Source organism: Bombus bifarius, unplaced genomic scaffold (assembly GCF_011952205.1).
Source record: "Bombus bifarius isolate JDL3187 unplaced genomic scaffold, Bbif_JDL3187 scf7180000010002_frag, whole genome shotgun sequence".
NCBI lineage: Eukaryota > Metazoa > Arthropoda > Insecta > Hymenoptera > Apidae > Bombus > Bombus bifarius.
In genome coordinates, this window is record NW_022885463.1 from 9,185 (window position 1) to 26,324 (window position 17,140).

The following is a 17,140-nucleotide window of genomic DNA, read 5'->3' on the forward strand; positions in this document are numbered from 1 at the left end:
TCCCCTATTGGTTAAAGTTAAACGTTAACGGATAATTCTACGAACTATACGCGACGCCAGTCTCGGAGGACCAGATCCGAAAAACTCCGTCGTAGGTCGAGACGGGACGTTCGCTTTCGTTCGTTGTTGATTTTAAAAATATTTTTTTATATCTATAAGAAGATTTCGTAGTTATCTATCGGACGAACGAAGACGGGAGTCCAACGGAAATCATAAAGGTGTCGGAGATTGAACGTTCGCGTCCCTACGTGTATTCGACCAGTCGGAGAAGTAAGCGTAGAAAATATCCGCCCCTCCCCCCTCACCCAATGCAAATGCACGACTTGTGCTCGATCTATATTTACGGGAGAAAAGTAGGCGTTTGTTGCAGGAGACATGTTTGCGTAGGATGGTGTTAAGGAAATTCGAGGATTTGGAAATACAAATAATTGACTATATTTCACACACAACAGCTATACATCTATATTACACTCCGAAGAACGTCTTGCGCGCACGCTTGTCGCCAACCGATTATCCAGAATCTTCTAACGGCAGTCTTTTGTCTCAACTAAGACCTGGACGCCCTCTGACCCTTACACACACACTCTCATGTACAGTGTAAATGTATCACTTCCCTATCACGCCTCCTTACATTTATACTGTACACTTAATTTTATTTACATACTTGTCGAATTAACAAAATATTTAACATTTATCGCTTTATTTACATTTCTCTTATTTTACATTCATCCATGACCTAAACCTTTCAAATTTCTCTCTACACAGTGCCTTCGTAAAAATATCCGCAGTGTTTTCTTCTGTACTTACTTTTATTATGTTTATCTTAGTTTCCTTTACGTACTCGTGAACGTAGTGGTAATGAACTTCAATGTGTTTAGAATTTTTTGTAAAAGTTCCGTATTTTGCTATACTCATAACGCCAGAGTTATCCTCATAGATTTTTACAGGGTTATCCTATCTATATGATTTCCTATCTATATGATCTCCTGCCCAATCAGCGTCCACATAACAATCTATCGTTTCGCACTTTTCATTTCTTTTATAATGTAGCCCTAAATCTCTAGTCCGGTACAAATATTTCAATATTCGCAAGGCATATTTAAAATGTGTCTCGTTACAACAATCTTGAAATCTACTCAGATAATTCACACTATAACTTATATCGGGTCTGGTATTTACACTAATATACAGCAATGCGCCAATTAAATTCTTGTATCCAATGTCCTCTCTATTTATCTCAGCTTTTTCAATTTTTAAGTTGGTCTCCATAGGTGTACAGTACAATTTGCTATTATGTAATTTATATTTGTTTGCTAATGATTCTATGTATTTCTTTTGGCTTAATCTCATTTCATTTTTTAAATAATCATACTCTATATTTATTCCAAGATATTCTTTTACTTCACCTAAATCTTTCATTTCAAATTTATCAGTTAATAATCTTTTTACACTTTGTATCTTCCCTTTGTTTTTACTACAAATCAACAAATCGTCTACGTATATTAACAAATGAACAACATTTTCTCCCTCTCCATAAGTATATAGGCACAGCGCTATATTGTTCTTCTTAAAACCTAATCTCGTCACATACTTACCAAAACACTCATACCAGTCCCTCGGACTTTCTTTTAACCCATAAAGCGCTTTCGATAATTTACAAACTCTATTCGTTCCGTCCGCATATCCCTTTGGTTGATTTACATATACCTCCGAGGTTACTTCACCATTTAAAAAGGCAGTTTCTACATCCATTTGCTCAATTATTAATCCATTTTGACAACAATATGATAGCAATATCTTAAAGGTCCGATTACTCGCCACTGGAGAATATATATCATCGGCTACGTCTCTTTGTTGAAATCCCCTTACCACTAATCTAGCCTTATACCTGTCCTCTGATTTTTTCGTGTAAACCCATTTTACATCTAATACTTCTTTGCCTTTTACCCTTTCTACCAATTTCCAAGTTTTATTCTTATAGAGACATTCTATTTCCTTATCCATAGCCTGTTTCCAAACTTCATTATTTTCGCAACAAATCGCCTCCTCAAATGTACGAGGGATATCTACTTTACAATAATTTGCATGAATCTCGCAAATATTTTCCTTTTCTGGATACCTTACTGGAGTTTTCTTAATACGTGTAGATCTCCTAGTAGTGTTTGAGCTTTCAGTACTACTATCATTTTCATCTTCCCTACCTTCTAACTCTTCCTTATCCATACCATCCAATGAATAGTTTTCTTCGCTATCATTTCTATCTGCCTCTAATGAATTTTCCTCAAAACCGATACATTTAGTGTCTGTCTCCATGACCTCTACATGTCTAGCTATTGTTATTTTCCCACCTAATAAGACTCTGTATCCTACTTCACTATATCCTAATAGAATTCCCATATCTGCCTTCTTGTCCCATTTGGAAACTCTTTTTTGTTCTGGCCTTCTTACAAAAACTTTACTTCCATATAGATGTAGATTTTTAACACTTGGTTTACTCCCGAAGAATATTTCAAAAGGTGTCTTTCTCTCTATAGTATTCGCTAATATTCGATTTTTCAAGTACACCGCTGTACAAACTATTTCCGGTCAGTACCTTTCATGTACTTTCGCTTCCGCTAACAAGCAACGCGCCATGTCCATCACTGTTCTATTATACCTTTCCGCTGTCCCGTTTAATTCATGTACGTATGTTGGGCAATTATTTATTCTTATACCTTTATCCCTAGTAAATTTATAAATTCGATTATTTAAATATTCTTTACTATTATCGCATTTTAATATTTTTAACCTCTTGCCCGTTAAAGTTTCGGCTTCATTTACGAACTGTACGAAAGAATCAAAGACCTCATCTTTTGATTTTATACAATAGATCCTAGCTATTTTATTATAATCATCGATAAATGAAATGAAATATTTTTCTCCATTGAATCCGGTAGCCTTAAAGGGACCACATACGTCCGTATGAATAATTTCCATTATTTCCCTAGCCTTAGTTCGATTATTTTTGAAAGGTAAGTTATGCATTTTGCTTTCTATACACACCCTACATTTCAAAAGTTCCTTTTCAAATTCATTCGGTATGCCAGTCACTAGCTGCTCTTTACCCAAAATCTCTAAATATTTAAAATTTACGTGTCCTAGCATCCTATGCCATCTTTCCTTTTTACTCATACCACTACGTTCGGCGCTGTTTACTAAGTGCTTCTTCCCTTTCAATATACTTTTTATTCTATATGTCCCATTCTCTTTGAACGCTACAGCTGTAAGTTTATTATCCTCATCTATTACTTTCGCAATATTTCCTTTGGAAATAACCGTATTCTTATTGTCTGTTAGTTTACCTAAACTAATCAAATTTGCGGACATTTCTTTCGCGTAAAATACTTTCCTCATATTTATTTTATTTTGTTTTCCGAATGCTTCAAAATAACTTATAACATTCCCAACTTTTGTCGCTTATATCGGACTATTATCGCCTAAATATATATTTACCGGTTCTTTTAGGTCGATAGATTTATCAAAATAATTTATATCATTAATTATGTGATCGGTACAACCGCTATCTAATAGCCACACTATTTCGTTCTTACTTATTTCATTCGTCTCACTGCTGTTTGCTGCGTGCGCCGTTGCTATCCATATGCCTGCTCTTGAGTTTCCATGCTCGCCCGTGCCGGTTGTAGATTGACGATGAAAGTTTCCACGTCCTCTGCTCGTATTGCCTTTGTTTCCTCTTCTTCTGTTTCGACCACGTGTTGGCCCATGCCAATAGCCGTTACTGCTTCCCGCTTGGACGCCATTTTGACACTCTCTCGCAAAGTGTCCTAATCTTCCACATCTGAAGCATCCTTCCTTTTTTGCAGAAAAGGCGTTAGTTTGCCTTTCTCCTCGATTGGATTTATTTTTCTTCTCTGCTATTTCTATTTTATTTTTTACATACGCTACCGTTTGATTCTCTTCTTTCAATGCGTCTATTATGTCCGCTATGTAGCTGTATTCTTCGGGTAACGTATTCAGCATGTAATTCAGCTTTTCCCTCTCACTTACTTGTGCGCCCGCACTTTTTAATTCGTTTATTAATTTTTCGAATTCGTTAAAGAATGATGCTGAATCACTGTAGTTCTCCAGTCTTATGTTTTCCAATCTCCTTCTGCATACGATCTGCAGTGCCGTCGACTCTTTCAAGTATATTTCATCGAACCTTTTTATTATATCATACGCCGTTTTTCCTTCCCTAACATACTCCAATTGTCTGTTCGATATTGCACTATAAATTATATTTATCGCCTTCAAATCCTTTTTGTCCCAGTCTTCATCGTCTCTTTCGTTCTTCATTCTAGTTGTAACAACCTCGCATTCCTTATATTTGAGAAACATCGTGATTCTTTGCTTCCACATTCCATAATCCTCGCCATCGAATATAGGTATCATGATTTCCGATCTCTCCATTTTAATTGATTCTTCTTTTTTTTTTTCTTTTCTTACTCAAGCGTTCCTACGTGCTCGAAGTATATTTTTTCCTCTGAAAGTTTTTTTTCTTTACTGAAAACTCACTCGCAAGATCGTAACCACGCACTAAATATCTTGCAAAACTAGTAACCACGCTCTGCTACCATGTTAAGGAAATTCGAGGATTTGGAAATACAAATAATTGACTATATTTCACACACAACAGCTATACATCTATATTACACTCTGAAGAACGTCTTGCACGCACGCTTGTCGCCAACCGACTATCCAGAATCTTCTAACGGCAGTCTTTTGTCTCAACTAAGACCTGGACGCCCTCTGACCCTTACACACACACTCTCATGTACAGTGTAAATGTATCACTTCCCTAACATGCACTACCGTTTAAGCGTCGAAACATGCAAAATAGCTGGCAAATCGCGAAGATTTCGTCGATTTTGACGAAATCTAGCCGTCGTTTCCTTCCCTTTGGTGATATTTCGACGTTTAAGCGCTCGTTGAACTCAGTTTTACACTGAAAATGTAACGCACTACCGTTTAAGCGTCGAAACAAGCAAAATAGCTCCCAAATCGCGAAGATTTCGTCGAATTCGATGAAATCTAGCCGTCATTTCCTTCCTGTTGGGGATATTTCGACGTTTAAGAGCTCGTTGAACTCAGTTCTACACTGCAAATGTAACGCACTACCGTTTACGCGTCGAAAGAAGCAAAATAGTTCGCAAATCGCGAAGATTTCGTCGATTTTGACGAAAACTAACTGTCATTTCCTTCCCGTTGGAGATATTTCGACGTTTAAGCGCTCGTTGAGCTCCATTTTACACTGCAAATGCAATGCACTACCGTTTAAGAGTCGAAACAAGCAAAATAGCTCACAAATCGCGAAGATTCCGTCGATTTCGATGAAATCTAGCCGTCATTTCCTTCCCGTTGGAGATATTTCGACGTTTAAGCGCTCGTTGAACTCAGTTTTACACTGCAAATGTAACGCACTACCGTTTAAGCGTCGAAACAAGCAAAATAGCTCACAAATCGCGAAGATTTCGTCGATTTCAATGAAATCTAGTGTCACGTCCCGCGCTCCGCACGTGCCGTAACAAGAACAAGAAAACCATTCTATACAAAACATGCGAATAAGGATTGGTATGCACAAACGAACACACGGCACTACGAAACGAAAGGAAGGATTAACAAAACGAGGGCGATTAACGGATCCAACCAATAAACAAAATACATATATACACAATTCTAAATAAACCAGGAAATAAGAATAACTACAAAAGGGGAAAATAATTGAAACGCCAGGAAAAAAAAATATATATATATATATATTTCAATGAATCAATTTGGAGAGTTACATATAAGTATAAACATATATGCCGAACATGTAATAACCTGGTAAATATTAGAGACAGTGCTTCCAATACTATGCAATAAATATAATATTATCAATTTATGAAATATAAGTATACATGAAGTCAAAACTTAATAGTTTAACGAATACATAAAACATACAATATTGTATTATTGTATTATACATTGTCAGAAATATATATATATGTGCGAATTCTATCAAACCGATAATCTAAGATACATACTTAAAACTAGCCTACATTTCGGTAAAGGATAAATAAATAATTGACATTTCATTTCGTATGAATACTACACTGCCAAGAGAAATATGCATATGAATACGTATATATGTGTGTGTGTGTGTGTGTGCGTGTGTGTGCGCGCGCGCGCGCGCGCTTATGTTTTATATTACCGAATACTCTATTAAATAAACTACTCAAAACAATAAATAACGCAATCGAAGAATTACAAAACATTAGCCATATTAAAATGACACACAACATAAATATATATATATATATATACATATATATATATATACGTATACTCATACGAACAATACTTTGTCACTTTAAAGCAATATTAATAAATAAATGTTTAATTGCAGTAGAATAAGGAAGACGTGCGGCAGACGGAAAACTACTGCGATATTAAACAAAATTAAAGACCCGTCACTATAACTTTGCTGATGACATTTATGAGCAATCATGTTAGATTTACACGAGCAACGGCGACAGGAATATTAAGGATTAATGGAAGTCAGGCGCGAGAAATAAATCATGAAAACACATTGTTAACACTTTTCTTTAATAAAATCTGTGCGCCACTACAAATGTAAAAAATATATGTCGGAGATAAGAGGACACCGGTGTCTTCCCTCTGAAACCTCGGGAAAATCCATAAAAACATTGTAATTAAAATCTACAGTTGTAACTAAACGATTTGCCGTCATTCTACCCAATTGAATTTGTTTGAGACTTGTGACAATGAGCTTGGGCTCAAGGTGACAATTAGTCGCCGAACGTAGCCGCGGTCAACGGGACGAACTCTCCATCTATCAAAGGCATTGAGTAATCCTATAGCTCTCCTTAAAAGGCAGATTTGTAGCGGCACGTGGCAGTAAACATTCCAACGGTTTCTGTCCCGTAGCTCGCCACACGCAGATCCTATTCTCCGGGCAGGATGTTTACCAGATGTCGACGCGTCTCCACAGTACGTGATCGGCTAGCCCGAGGACCGTCATAAACACTAATATCTAGTTACCTAAAATCCTTCAACAGATACACAGTCTTTGTCCCAGTTACGGGAAGACAGGAGAGACCTATTTTTCCACGAACGACGTCTCCCACTAACAACCCTCCCTCAAGGGCAGCTAGCATCCTTTTCTAACTACCGTTATGGAGATTGGCCAATTAGCAGCAACGTCAATTTCCCTTACTTTCCGAACGTAGGATGTCCCCGACGAATCCGATGATCTCGTGTCCTTAGACACACCCCGTCATAGTTTTCCTCTGGGGTATCACCGGGACGGAAAGTCATTCTCTCTTGCGGTCTCATCGACAAAAAGGGATTAACTCCTTACGGTCAGCGAATATTAACACAGAATCCGACTTAGATTTTTGCGAGTGCGTACGACTACCGTCCCGTTGTCCGCAGATTCGTTATTGAACCTAGGATCATTGTCATTAGTCTCTCGAGTATCTAATTACCACGGTTACTTGTCCGGTTCTATGGTAATCGTATTTGCTCTAGCCAATGTCTTCTCTATTGCATAACGACGACGTGTAATCCAAACGAAGATTCGCTTTACGCCCCTAACCCTAATTCTAATGTAAACCCGACATATATATATATATATATAGATATATAGATATATATAGATAGATAGATATATATAATATCAGCAGCACCAACCTCGGAAAAGTACACGGTCACCGTTTAAGCTAAACGCACGTTTTCGTTTGTCTTGTTTCACACTTTTCTTGTCCTCGCAATATTTTATAACAGTGTTAACAATATATACAGGCAAATTATATAGTCTATTTTTGATTCACAAGTGTCAGATATCAATTATTGCTTTCCGTTAAAATAAATATATCATTATTAGATGCTCTTTTTAACATTCCGATCCGCATCCTTACAATATTTTACAATTTTTAACCTAAAAATGTCGCTAGAAAATAGAAAACGAAGAACAATTTGAAAAGCACTAGCTCGCTTGAATGTGAAAATTGTGACGTGGGTGTATGTGCTTTGCCCTGCTTTAAAATATATCACACTCAATTGTATTATTAATTATTAAAGTAAATTATTAAAGTTCACGTGTATGTATTGTTGAGAAATGTTAAGTTGGTATGATCGCTGCTTACTACAAGCTAAGTTGGTACGACTTCTAACGACGCTCTTTTGTATTAGAAGTCGACCACGTTGTTCTATTGACTTGGAGATTCCTGTGTGGTAAGACGTGTTATAAGACTGAAATATATTGGAGAAAAGAATCTAAGTGAATCGTTATTTTATAAACCCAAAACCTTATTAAATAACATGTATCGTACCTTTAAGAAAAATTAACATTTAATTATCCAATGTGCTTGCGTAGAGAACAGCATTATCCGCCACATTGGAGAGGACCCCTTTAAATATCAGCAGCACCGACCTTGGAGAGGACGATAAAATATACATGTTTCCTCTAATATTTTTCTATAATACTTAATAGGTAATGCAAATGTCTACCCTTTTGTCTTTTACCGGGATTTTACTTTTTTAAATATATTCTCGCAGATAAATTTGCATAAAAATCTGTAAGTCTAATTATAAAATATTGTTGTAGGAATTATCAAAAAATATGGACTACGGGGCCCCAGGGGGATGTAAACCTGGAATCTGTAACTGGACTACTACACTAAGGCAACGGCAGTACGGATATTCACAGCTTATTCTTCATCACAACCATTTCGATGACAGGTGACCTTCGTTTCGTTGTTCGGGGTTAGTATCAATGTATTACGAATATGAGGAGGAAGAGTTTCTTTCCCTTCTTTCTTTTTTTTGTTTTTTCTATGTTGTTTTCATAGGTAGGCTTTGTTTTATTTTTCACATTTTTTATATGTTGTTTTCATAGGTAGGCTTTTTTTCTTTTTTTTATTTTTTCTTTATTTTATTTTTATTTTTATTATTCACATCTCGGGAGAGACCTAAGACGTAGAAGCTGCGTCGCCCAAGTACGGATTCTCACACACATCACATTTTACTTCCGATCCTGAACACACTTATGTCAAAATCCAGGAAGGTGTCGCGTAAAATTAAGATAAAAATAAGAAACTTGTCAATTTCCGAACAGGAGATCGAGTTCTTTTTATCTTTACTCAATTTGTACAATATTATTTTCGGTTCGCGATGATACACTTTCGATACTTGGGTTAGTTAAGAATTTTTTAGACTGACTGGATGATTTTGAAGGGAGCATTTATATTCTTTTATTCGTTGGAGTGGGAGAAGGCTTTGCTTGTACTTATCATATATTTCGGAGAACGGCTGGAGTGACCGAATGCCACGCAGGAGGCTGAGAACGGGTGCTGACCGGACGGTCACACGTGATAAGGCGCTCGGAATTTTGGTTTATCATATGGCTGCCCGAATTTCACCTGTGACATTCCCCCCTTCTTAGATTGAACTTGGTCCCTCAAGTTTTCTTCAGAAGACTTTTGTGGAATCGGACTCGATGTAGTTTGAAAATTACACCTGATTCCTCCTCTTCATCTAAGTGGTATGTGTTGGTTGGAATATAGATGTTGGGTGATGCGGCCAGGGTGAGTGGTACTGGTGGGGCTGTCACATTGTGGCTGTTGATTACAGTTTCATTTCTGCAGCAAAATAAATTGATACATAATTTGTTCGGTATACATTTCCTGATGCATTTGAATAGCCCTATTTTGTTTAATCCATATATACCTAGTATGCCTAATGCTATGTACCCTAATATTTGGAGCGTGGTTAGTCCCCAATATTGTATATTTTTGATTCTATGTTCGAAATGAAGAGCTTCTATCTCGTCGCCTATTTTATCGATCGTTGTTTTATAGCCTTGTAAATTATCTATTATCTTCGGTGCTCGCTCGAGTTTATCTAACAGATGAGTGAAACTATCGTTTGTTTCGAGCGCTCGGGTTTTTGTTTTGATTTCGTATTTGACTTCGTTTTTTGTTTCGCCTATACGCATGTGTTCATCTTTGTAGAATATATCAGAAGAAGTGTTGGCTCTTATGATGGAAGGCTTGTCAACTTTTTGCAAGGTATGTTTCGTTTGGCAAATTGTGTCTATTTCTATCGGATTTGTTGGTATCGCAATGTAGCAGTTGCTAGCTTTGAGCGGTATAAAGCTAATGTCTTCAATCTTAAGAACAGTTATTTGACAATGTTCAATGTGTGGTTTGAAATTTATTATTTCGCTGCGACAATCGGTTCTCGAGTTTCTGTCATGGATTGGTAGTGTTTGTTTGCATATTGTGGTTCCGTCTCGATTCTTACAAAGTTTGTTGAAGTACTCGATATCAGCGTTTATAAATGAAAGACCTGAGGATAAATATATCTGATGTTCGCCTACTGGAGCCAAAAATACTCCATTTCTTTTACTCGGGATAGGATATACCTGTAATATGTTCCATTCTGTGTTAGAGACTAAAGGTACTTTAGTAATAATATTTAGTAATATTCTGTCATCTATTGTGAAGATTTTAAGATCACTGATGTCGTGTATGAATTGAAAATGTTCGGTTTTGGCAGAAATCGCGGTGTTGTACATCTGGCTACCTATTGCCTTGGCGTAATTTTCTATGAATTCATTGGGGTCAAGTATTTGTGGACTAATTATTCCTTGTTTGCCTAATATCATGACGTTAAGCATTTCATCTAATTGGAAGTGTAAAGCTTGCATCGCGGTGTCGACTTTCATGATCATCTTAAGCATAGATCTATCGATATTTGCCTGCTGTTGTAATTTTAATATATCACTATATGATCTCTCTAAGTGGTTTAGGTTTTCTGAGTTTACAATTCTTCTAATAAGTGCTGTTTGATTAGCTATTATGGTCTTGATTTTATTATTTTCATCGAATAGTTTGTCCATATTCTTGTTTGTGAGCGTAAGATCGTCATCGTCGAGAGTTCCGAACAGACTTTTCGATACGGAACCTATGATGTTGAGTAAACCTCGTGTGCTTCGGATATGTGTTAACGCTTTCAAGTGTTTTGCGAGTTGTTTTTGGTTATTGATACGATTTTATAATCCGCCTAACTCTTCAACGTATTGTTTGCTGATTGCACGTCAGTCTATTGTTAATTTATATGATTCTATTGCGCTTATCTGCTCGTATATATCGCTAGTGTCTAATCCTACTATTACATTGGCAGTATCGCTGTACAAATATCCTTTTCCTATGTTTTCTACGAATACAGAGTTTCCTTCTAATGGCGTAATATTTATTTGCGCGGATACTATTCCGGCAAAGAGGAGCGTCGACCTGGAAAGTAAGGTTTTAAACGATTACCGTGTATCTTTTTGTCTTGAATCAGATAGTAAGGAGTACATACTTTATTAATCGTGTATGATCCTAACCATTCCACATCAAGTTTATGCCTTTTATGATCGTTACGTATTAAAACGGAGTCTCCTTCTTTGAAAACTGATTGAGGTTTTATAATTTTAAGACTTTGATCGCGCTGATATCGCTGTTTACTTTTGATCAACGTTTCGCGAGCGTGTCGGAGTCTAGACTCACATTCCTTTTTGCGGAACGTGACTTCGTCCTACGTATGTGCGTTGGGGATTCTTGGATATTGTGGAGGGAAGACTGGCTTGGTGTCCGAGTGTGAGTTCGAATGGCGTGTAACCAGTGGAGTCGTATATCATTGTGTTATATGCAAGACATACAAAGTTAAGTTGATCGTCCCATTCTTCATCTGAATTTCGCTGCATCGATTTTAACATGTCTGTTACTACTGCGTGTGTCCGTTCTAAAAATCCGTTACTTTGTGGGTGGAGGGATGTCGTTTTGATATGTTTGATTTTGAACGCGTCTTCGTACTGTTGCATTAAACTAGGTATAAAATTCTGTCCGCGGTCAGTTAATATCATTTTTGGAGCGGAAAAGATGTAAATGTAATGATTCAAGAGTGCGTTCCAAATTGTTTCCGTTTGCTGAGTTTTTAGTGGTACGAGTATTAAGTATTTTGTCAGTTCGTCATGTATGGATAGAATATACCGATTGCCTTTCTTCGTCTTTTTCAGTGGCCCTAATAAGTCCATAGCAATTTTATCGTTTGATTCGAGGGGTGTGTCGGTGATACAAGGTTCTTCGCACGGTCTGATACGTGTGGTTTTAGATGTTTGGCAGGTGTCGCATGATTCTATATGTTGTTGTATGCGTTTCATCAAATCTGATACTCTGTGCCGTTCACGAATGCGGTCGTATGTCTTTTGTATACCGGGATGTCCTACTAAATCGTGATTTTCTTTTAATAGTTCGTCTATTTCTTCGTCACTATATGTTTGGATTGGTTCCCATGCAAAATTTAATTCTTTTACGGTGTCGTTCGGGAATAATAAAATTCGTTTGATCGCGTTCTTCTCGGTCTCTGTGAAACTGTTGTCGCCTATACCTATCTCCTCGTTTGTATGAATAATTTCGTTTAATTTAGTTAACCATTCGATTCTGTCGTAATTTCCTAGCTCTGTTTTGGATAATTGATAGAAAGATTTACGGTTCGGAGTCATTTTGAGAATTTTGGGTAACGCGTCGGTAGATTTTTCCCAATCGTGATACTTTTTATCGAGCTCTATGTTCAAATTTTCGCGTCGTCTGGTATTGTTGTTCTCTCACGGAATCTTGGGTGGCTACGTTTCGTCGTAGGGCATCGTACAGGTGTCCGTATTCGTTTATCGGTATATTGCGGATGGCCATTGCGGCTTTACCCGTGATTTTCCCGATTTTGATCATTTTTAGTAATAGCGTGGGTTCGCTACACATCGCTCGCAATTCACGTACTTCGCGTATGAATTCTTCTACTCCGATATCGTCTTCTCCGTTTAATTGTGGAATACATACTATCCCGTCTTTGGCCCGTAAGCTCGGAGGGGCGAATTGCGGTAGACGGTCTTCGTAAGAGGGGTAATTCTGTTCGAATTGGAACGCACGGTGGGGAAGTACTATCTCTCGCGGCAACAGATTCGTCCATAATAATAAGGGAGCCTAGTTCTGTAGTAGCGTCACGACCGATTTTTATTTTTGAGATATTTTTGCATAATAGTTCTATTTCCGCTGCACGCTTCTTATTTTCACTGTCGGTTGTCCGTTGTGTCTCTTCTAATCGTTGCGCAAGAAGTTCAATTTGTTTTTGTATCGCGTCGAGTATGGCACGAATCGAGTTGTCCGTACCTCCGTTTGTAGAAACGCTTTCAATAGTTTCGATCTTGTCTTTTCGTGATGTGGACATGATTCTAATTGAGCTTAATGATTCTGAACTATTGTTGCTATTTGGTCTCGAAACGCTTGAGAAACTTGGTTTTCCCACGCGGTAACGTAAAAATGAATGAAGACTTTTCAGCTTACCGTTGTAGCTATGAACGTTGAGGAGTCTCTGGGATGTTTCCTCTCTGGTTGGTTCTAGATTCCGAATCTTATTCGTAGGCTTGCTCTGCGCTGAACGTAGTCCTCTCGTCTGGTTTCACTATAGCGGAACGTTGAAAGTTGCTGCAGGGCTTCGTAGTGGCGAAGATTCGCAGTGGTCCGCTGATCCTTCGATATTCAATGATGCGCGTGCGCCGAAATCGTAATTTTGTTTACACTGAAGCGAATAGAGTTTGGCAGGATCGCCAAAAATGTCGTGAAAAATAAAAATAAAAATAAGAAACTTGTCAATTTCTGAACAAGAGATCGAGTTCTAATTATTTTTACTCAATTTGTACAATATTATTGTGTCTAGGTCAGATGATGCCGGCTCCGCCTGGAATCGAACCCACCTTTATATACTAGCAGCACCGACCTTGGAGAGAACCCCATTTATATATCAGCAGCCGACCTTGGAAAGGTACACGGTCACCGTTTAAGCTAAACGCACGTTTTCGTTTGTCTTGTTTCACACTTTTCTTGTCCTCGCAATATTCAATAACAGTGTTAACAATATATACAGGCAAAATATATAGTCTATTTTTGATACACAAGTGTCAGATATCAATTATTGCTTTCCGTTAAAATAAATATATCATTATTAGATGCTCTTTTTAACATTCCGATCCGCATCCTTACAATATTTTACAATTTTTAACCTAAAAATGTCGCTAGAAAATAGAAAACGAAGAACAATTTGAAAAGCACTAGCTCGCTTGAATGTGAAAATTGTGACGTGGGTGTATGTGCTTTTCCCTGCTTTAAAATATATCACACTCAATTGTATTATTAATTATTAAAGTAAATTATTAAAGTTCACGTGTATGTATCGTACCTTTAAGAAACATTAACATTTAATTATCCAATGTGCTTGCGTAGAGAACAGCATTATCCGCCACATATTGCGGTGCAGTATCGTTTATGCGTAGTTCGCGTCAAACCCTGCCCTACGAAGGAACATCCCCGCACAAAATACAATCGTACCTAAGACGTTAAACCGATCCTTTGCAAGTTTTCTTCAAAGAGATACGCTATACGAGTTGTTTGATTGATATCCGAAAAGTTTCTTTCCGTTTATGAGGAAATAATAGACGCACAATGTTATTTGCTTTATATCGTTTTGTCGCATTACGTACGATCCATTTTGTTCTATTGAGATAAACACCGAGACATTTCACAGACTTGGTTTCACGTTTGTACGGAGGTGCATTATTGTAAAAAACACGTTTGCGAAAAGAGACATTTTTCGGACAACCTAATATATTTCATACGATGCTGTTGCCAAGAAATATTTATTAACGAAATGCTAACAATTGTTAGTTGCAAACAAATACTAGGGGAAATTGCTTTATCCGCGTTTACACGCAGAAGAATTTTACTGCTCAATAATATTGCATTAAAGTGAAAATAGAAAATATATGTAGGAATGTTTATTATAAATTAACAGAAAAGACAGTATGATAAACACAATATTGCAACACTCTCACAAAATTGAATATAATATCGCACTTGGCGAATTCGCTTAACACTATTTCTACGTCACAGTAACACGATGAATTTCTCTCGATCACGATTAATTCAACTCTGGCTGCATTGCCACGCTCACTTTTCCTTTAACAAACCTTCGTGACGCTCACAACACTCCTTGACAACATTAACATATCTTAACAACGTTTATAAACAATCAGCCACGTTTTTCGCCAACGTCACACCATCCCGCAACTTCGGCCATTCTGACAAACACATCTGCCCTCAGATGTACCCAATATTACTAATCACACTTGCACTCCTGATTTCTTTACTATTCCGCAACGACTATTAACCTCAGTGAAAAACGATTATCCTTCGTTGTCTTCAAAATCGTCATCTTCTTCTTGAGCTTTGCAAACTCGATCACCCAAACCGCTTCGGCCTTCCTGTACTAATAACTCTTCTACTATATTCCGACTAAACGCGACCACATGACGCATCGCGGTACCTGGTCTATGATCGATTTTATAATCTAATTGTTCAATCTTTCTTTTAATACTTTCTATCGTTTCTGCAGCTTTTTGCAACTGCTCCTTCAAAGTATTTGTACTGTGTTCAAATTGCTTTTTCATATCTTCTGTCAACGTGTTCTTTTTCTCCAAATCTTTCGTCGCACGTTCTATTTCTGTTCGCAAACTTTTCTCCGATTCTTTATGAACCACGCTTTCTTGTTGATTTTCTTTCAATTTTGATTGCAATTCAGTTTTTTGATTTATACATTGCTCCATAATTCTTTTCTCTTGCACCTCATTGTCAAGATTATTTCTACTTCCCTCCCAATTTTTATTGCGACTCTGTAAGTCTTCGATTTGCTGCGTTTCTTGAGCAGTAGCATTTGAGACTTCATTGCGTAGACGTGTCATTTCTTCTTCTGTTTCGAATGATTTTATGCTAACACGTTCTAGCTGACCGATACGTTCTCTTTCTTCCAGCAACAGCTTTTTGATATCCTTGATCTTATTTTCATTTACAGTATTTATCACAAATTGCTCACTTCTTTCTTTCTGAATATTATCCTTGTTAACCGATTCTTCCTCGAAACGAAACAGGAGATCTTCACACTTCCAGATTGCCTGCATTTCCTGTTGTCCTCAGGTCTAACCTGTCTCACAGACGACTCTGCTATGCGACATTTTTGTTCCTCATAGATAATCAAATTTTCCTTAAGTTCTTTCATTGATCTTGCCCCATATAGTATTGTCTTATTAACTTCTTTGTCTTTTATTCCTTCTATCATGTACCGCATTTTTGCTGCTTCTTCCATATCCATGTGACTTGCTATGCTAGGCATACGATACATATAAGCTGTACATCCTTCATCTTCTCTTTTTTCGTCTCTTGAAGTCTATGGTGTACTTGCCATGTATTAAATTTTTTCGAAAATTCTTTTATTAAACTTCATTTTAATTCACACCGAGTTCTTGCACGACACTCATAATTTACAAATATTTTAGCTGATCCTCTCATCAGCTTTTGTGTATAGATTACTTTTTGTTCCTCTGTCCACAAACACATACTCGCTGTTTCTTCAAATGTCCTGAACCATTGGTTAATATTTTCGTTATTTTCGCCCGTAAAAACTCTTTGATCTCGACATCTTGAAAACTCAATGTTGTTCGCCTACGTGTCTTTCTACAGCGTCATCCATAATTCTGATGTCCATCTCGCACGCTCCTTCTGCGTTCACTTTCACCCTCTTCATCCTCTTCCCTTTCACTCTCGTAGTCGGTTTCCTCCTCCGACGACGCATCTTCTTCTAAGGCTGCCAGTAAACGCTCACGTAATTCTGCTTTTCTTCCTTTCGTCTCTAGCCCCGTGCTAGCTAGACGTTCTCTCAATTCCTTCGTCCTAAGCCTCTCGAGATTTTCATCTACATCTCGACCATGCTTATTTTCTGGTTTCGTCCCCGTACCTCGCTTCTCCACGGACCTTTCACTACTCACTTGTTCTTTAAGATTTGATTGGCCTGCACTAATTGCTCTATTTAGCCTGGCCACCAGCACTGACCTAGCCCCAGATATCGGAAGATTCATCTGAGCAAGCTTATTCCACAATTATTCTAACGTTAAATTTTCTTCGCTCGAAAATTGTTCCTCCTCACAATTTGCCATCTTTAACTTCACAAT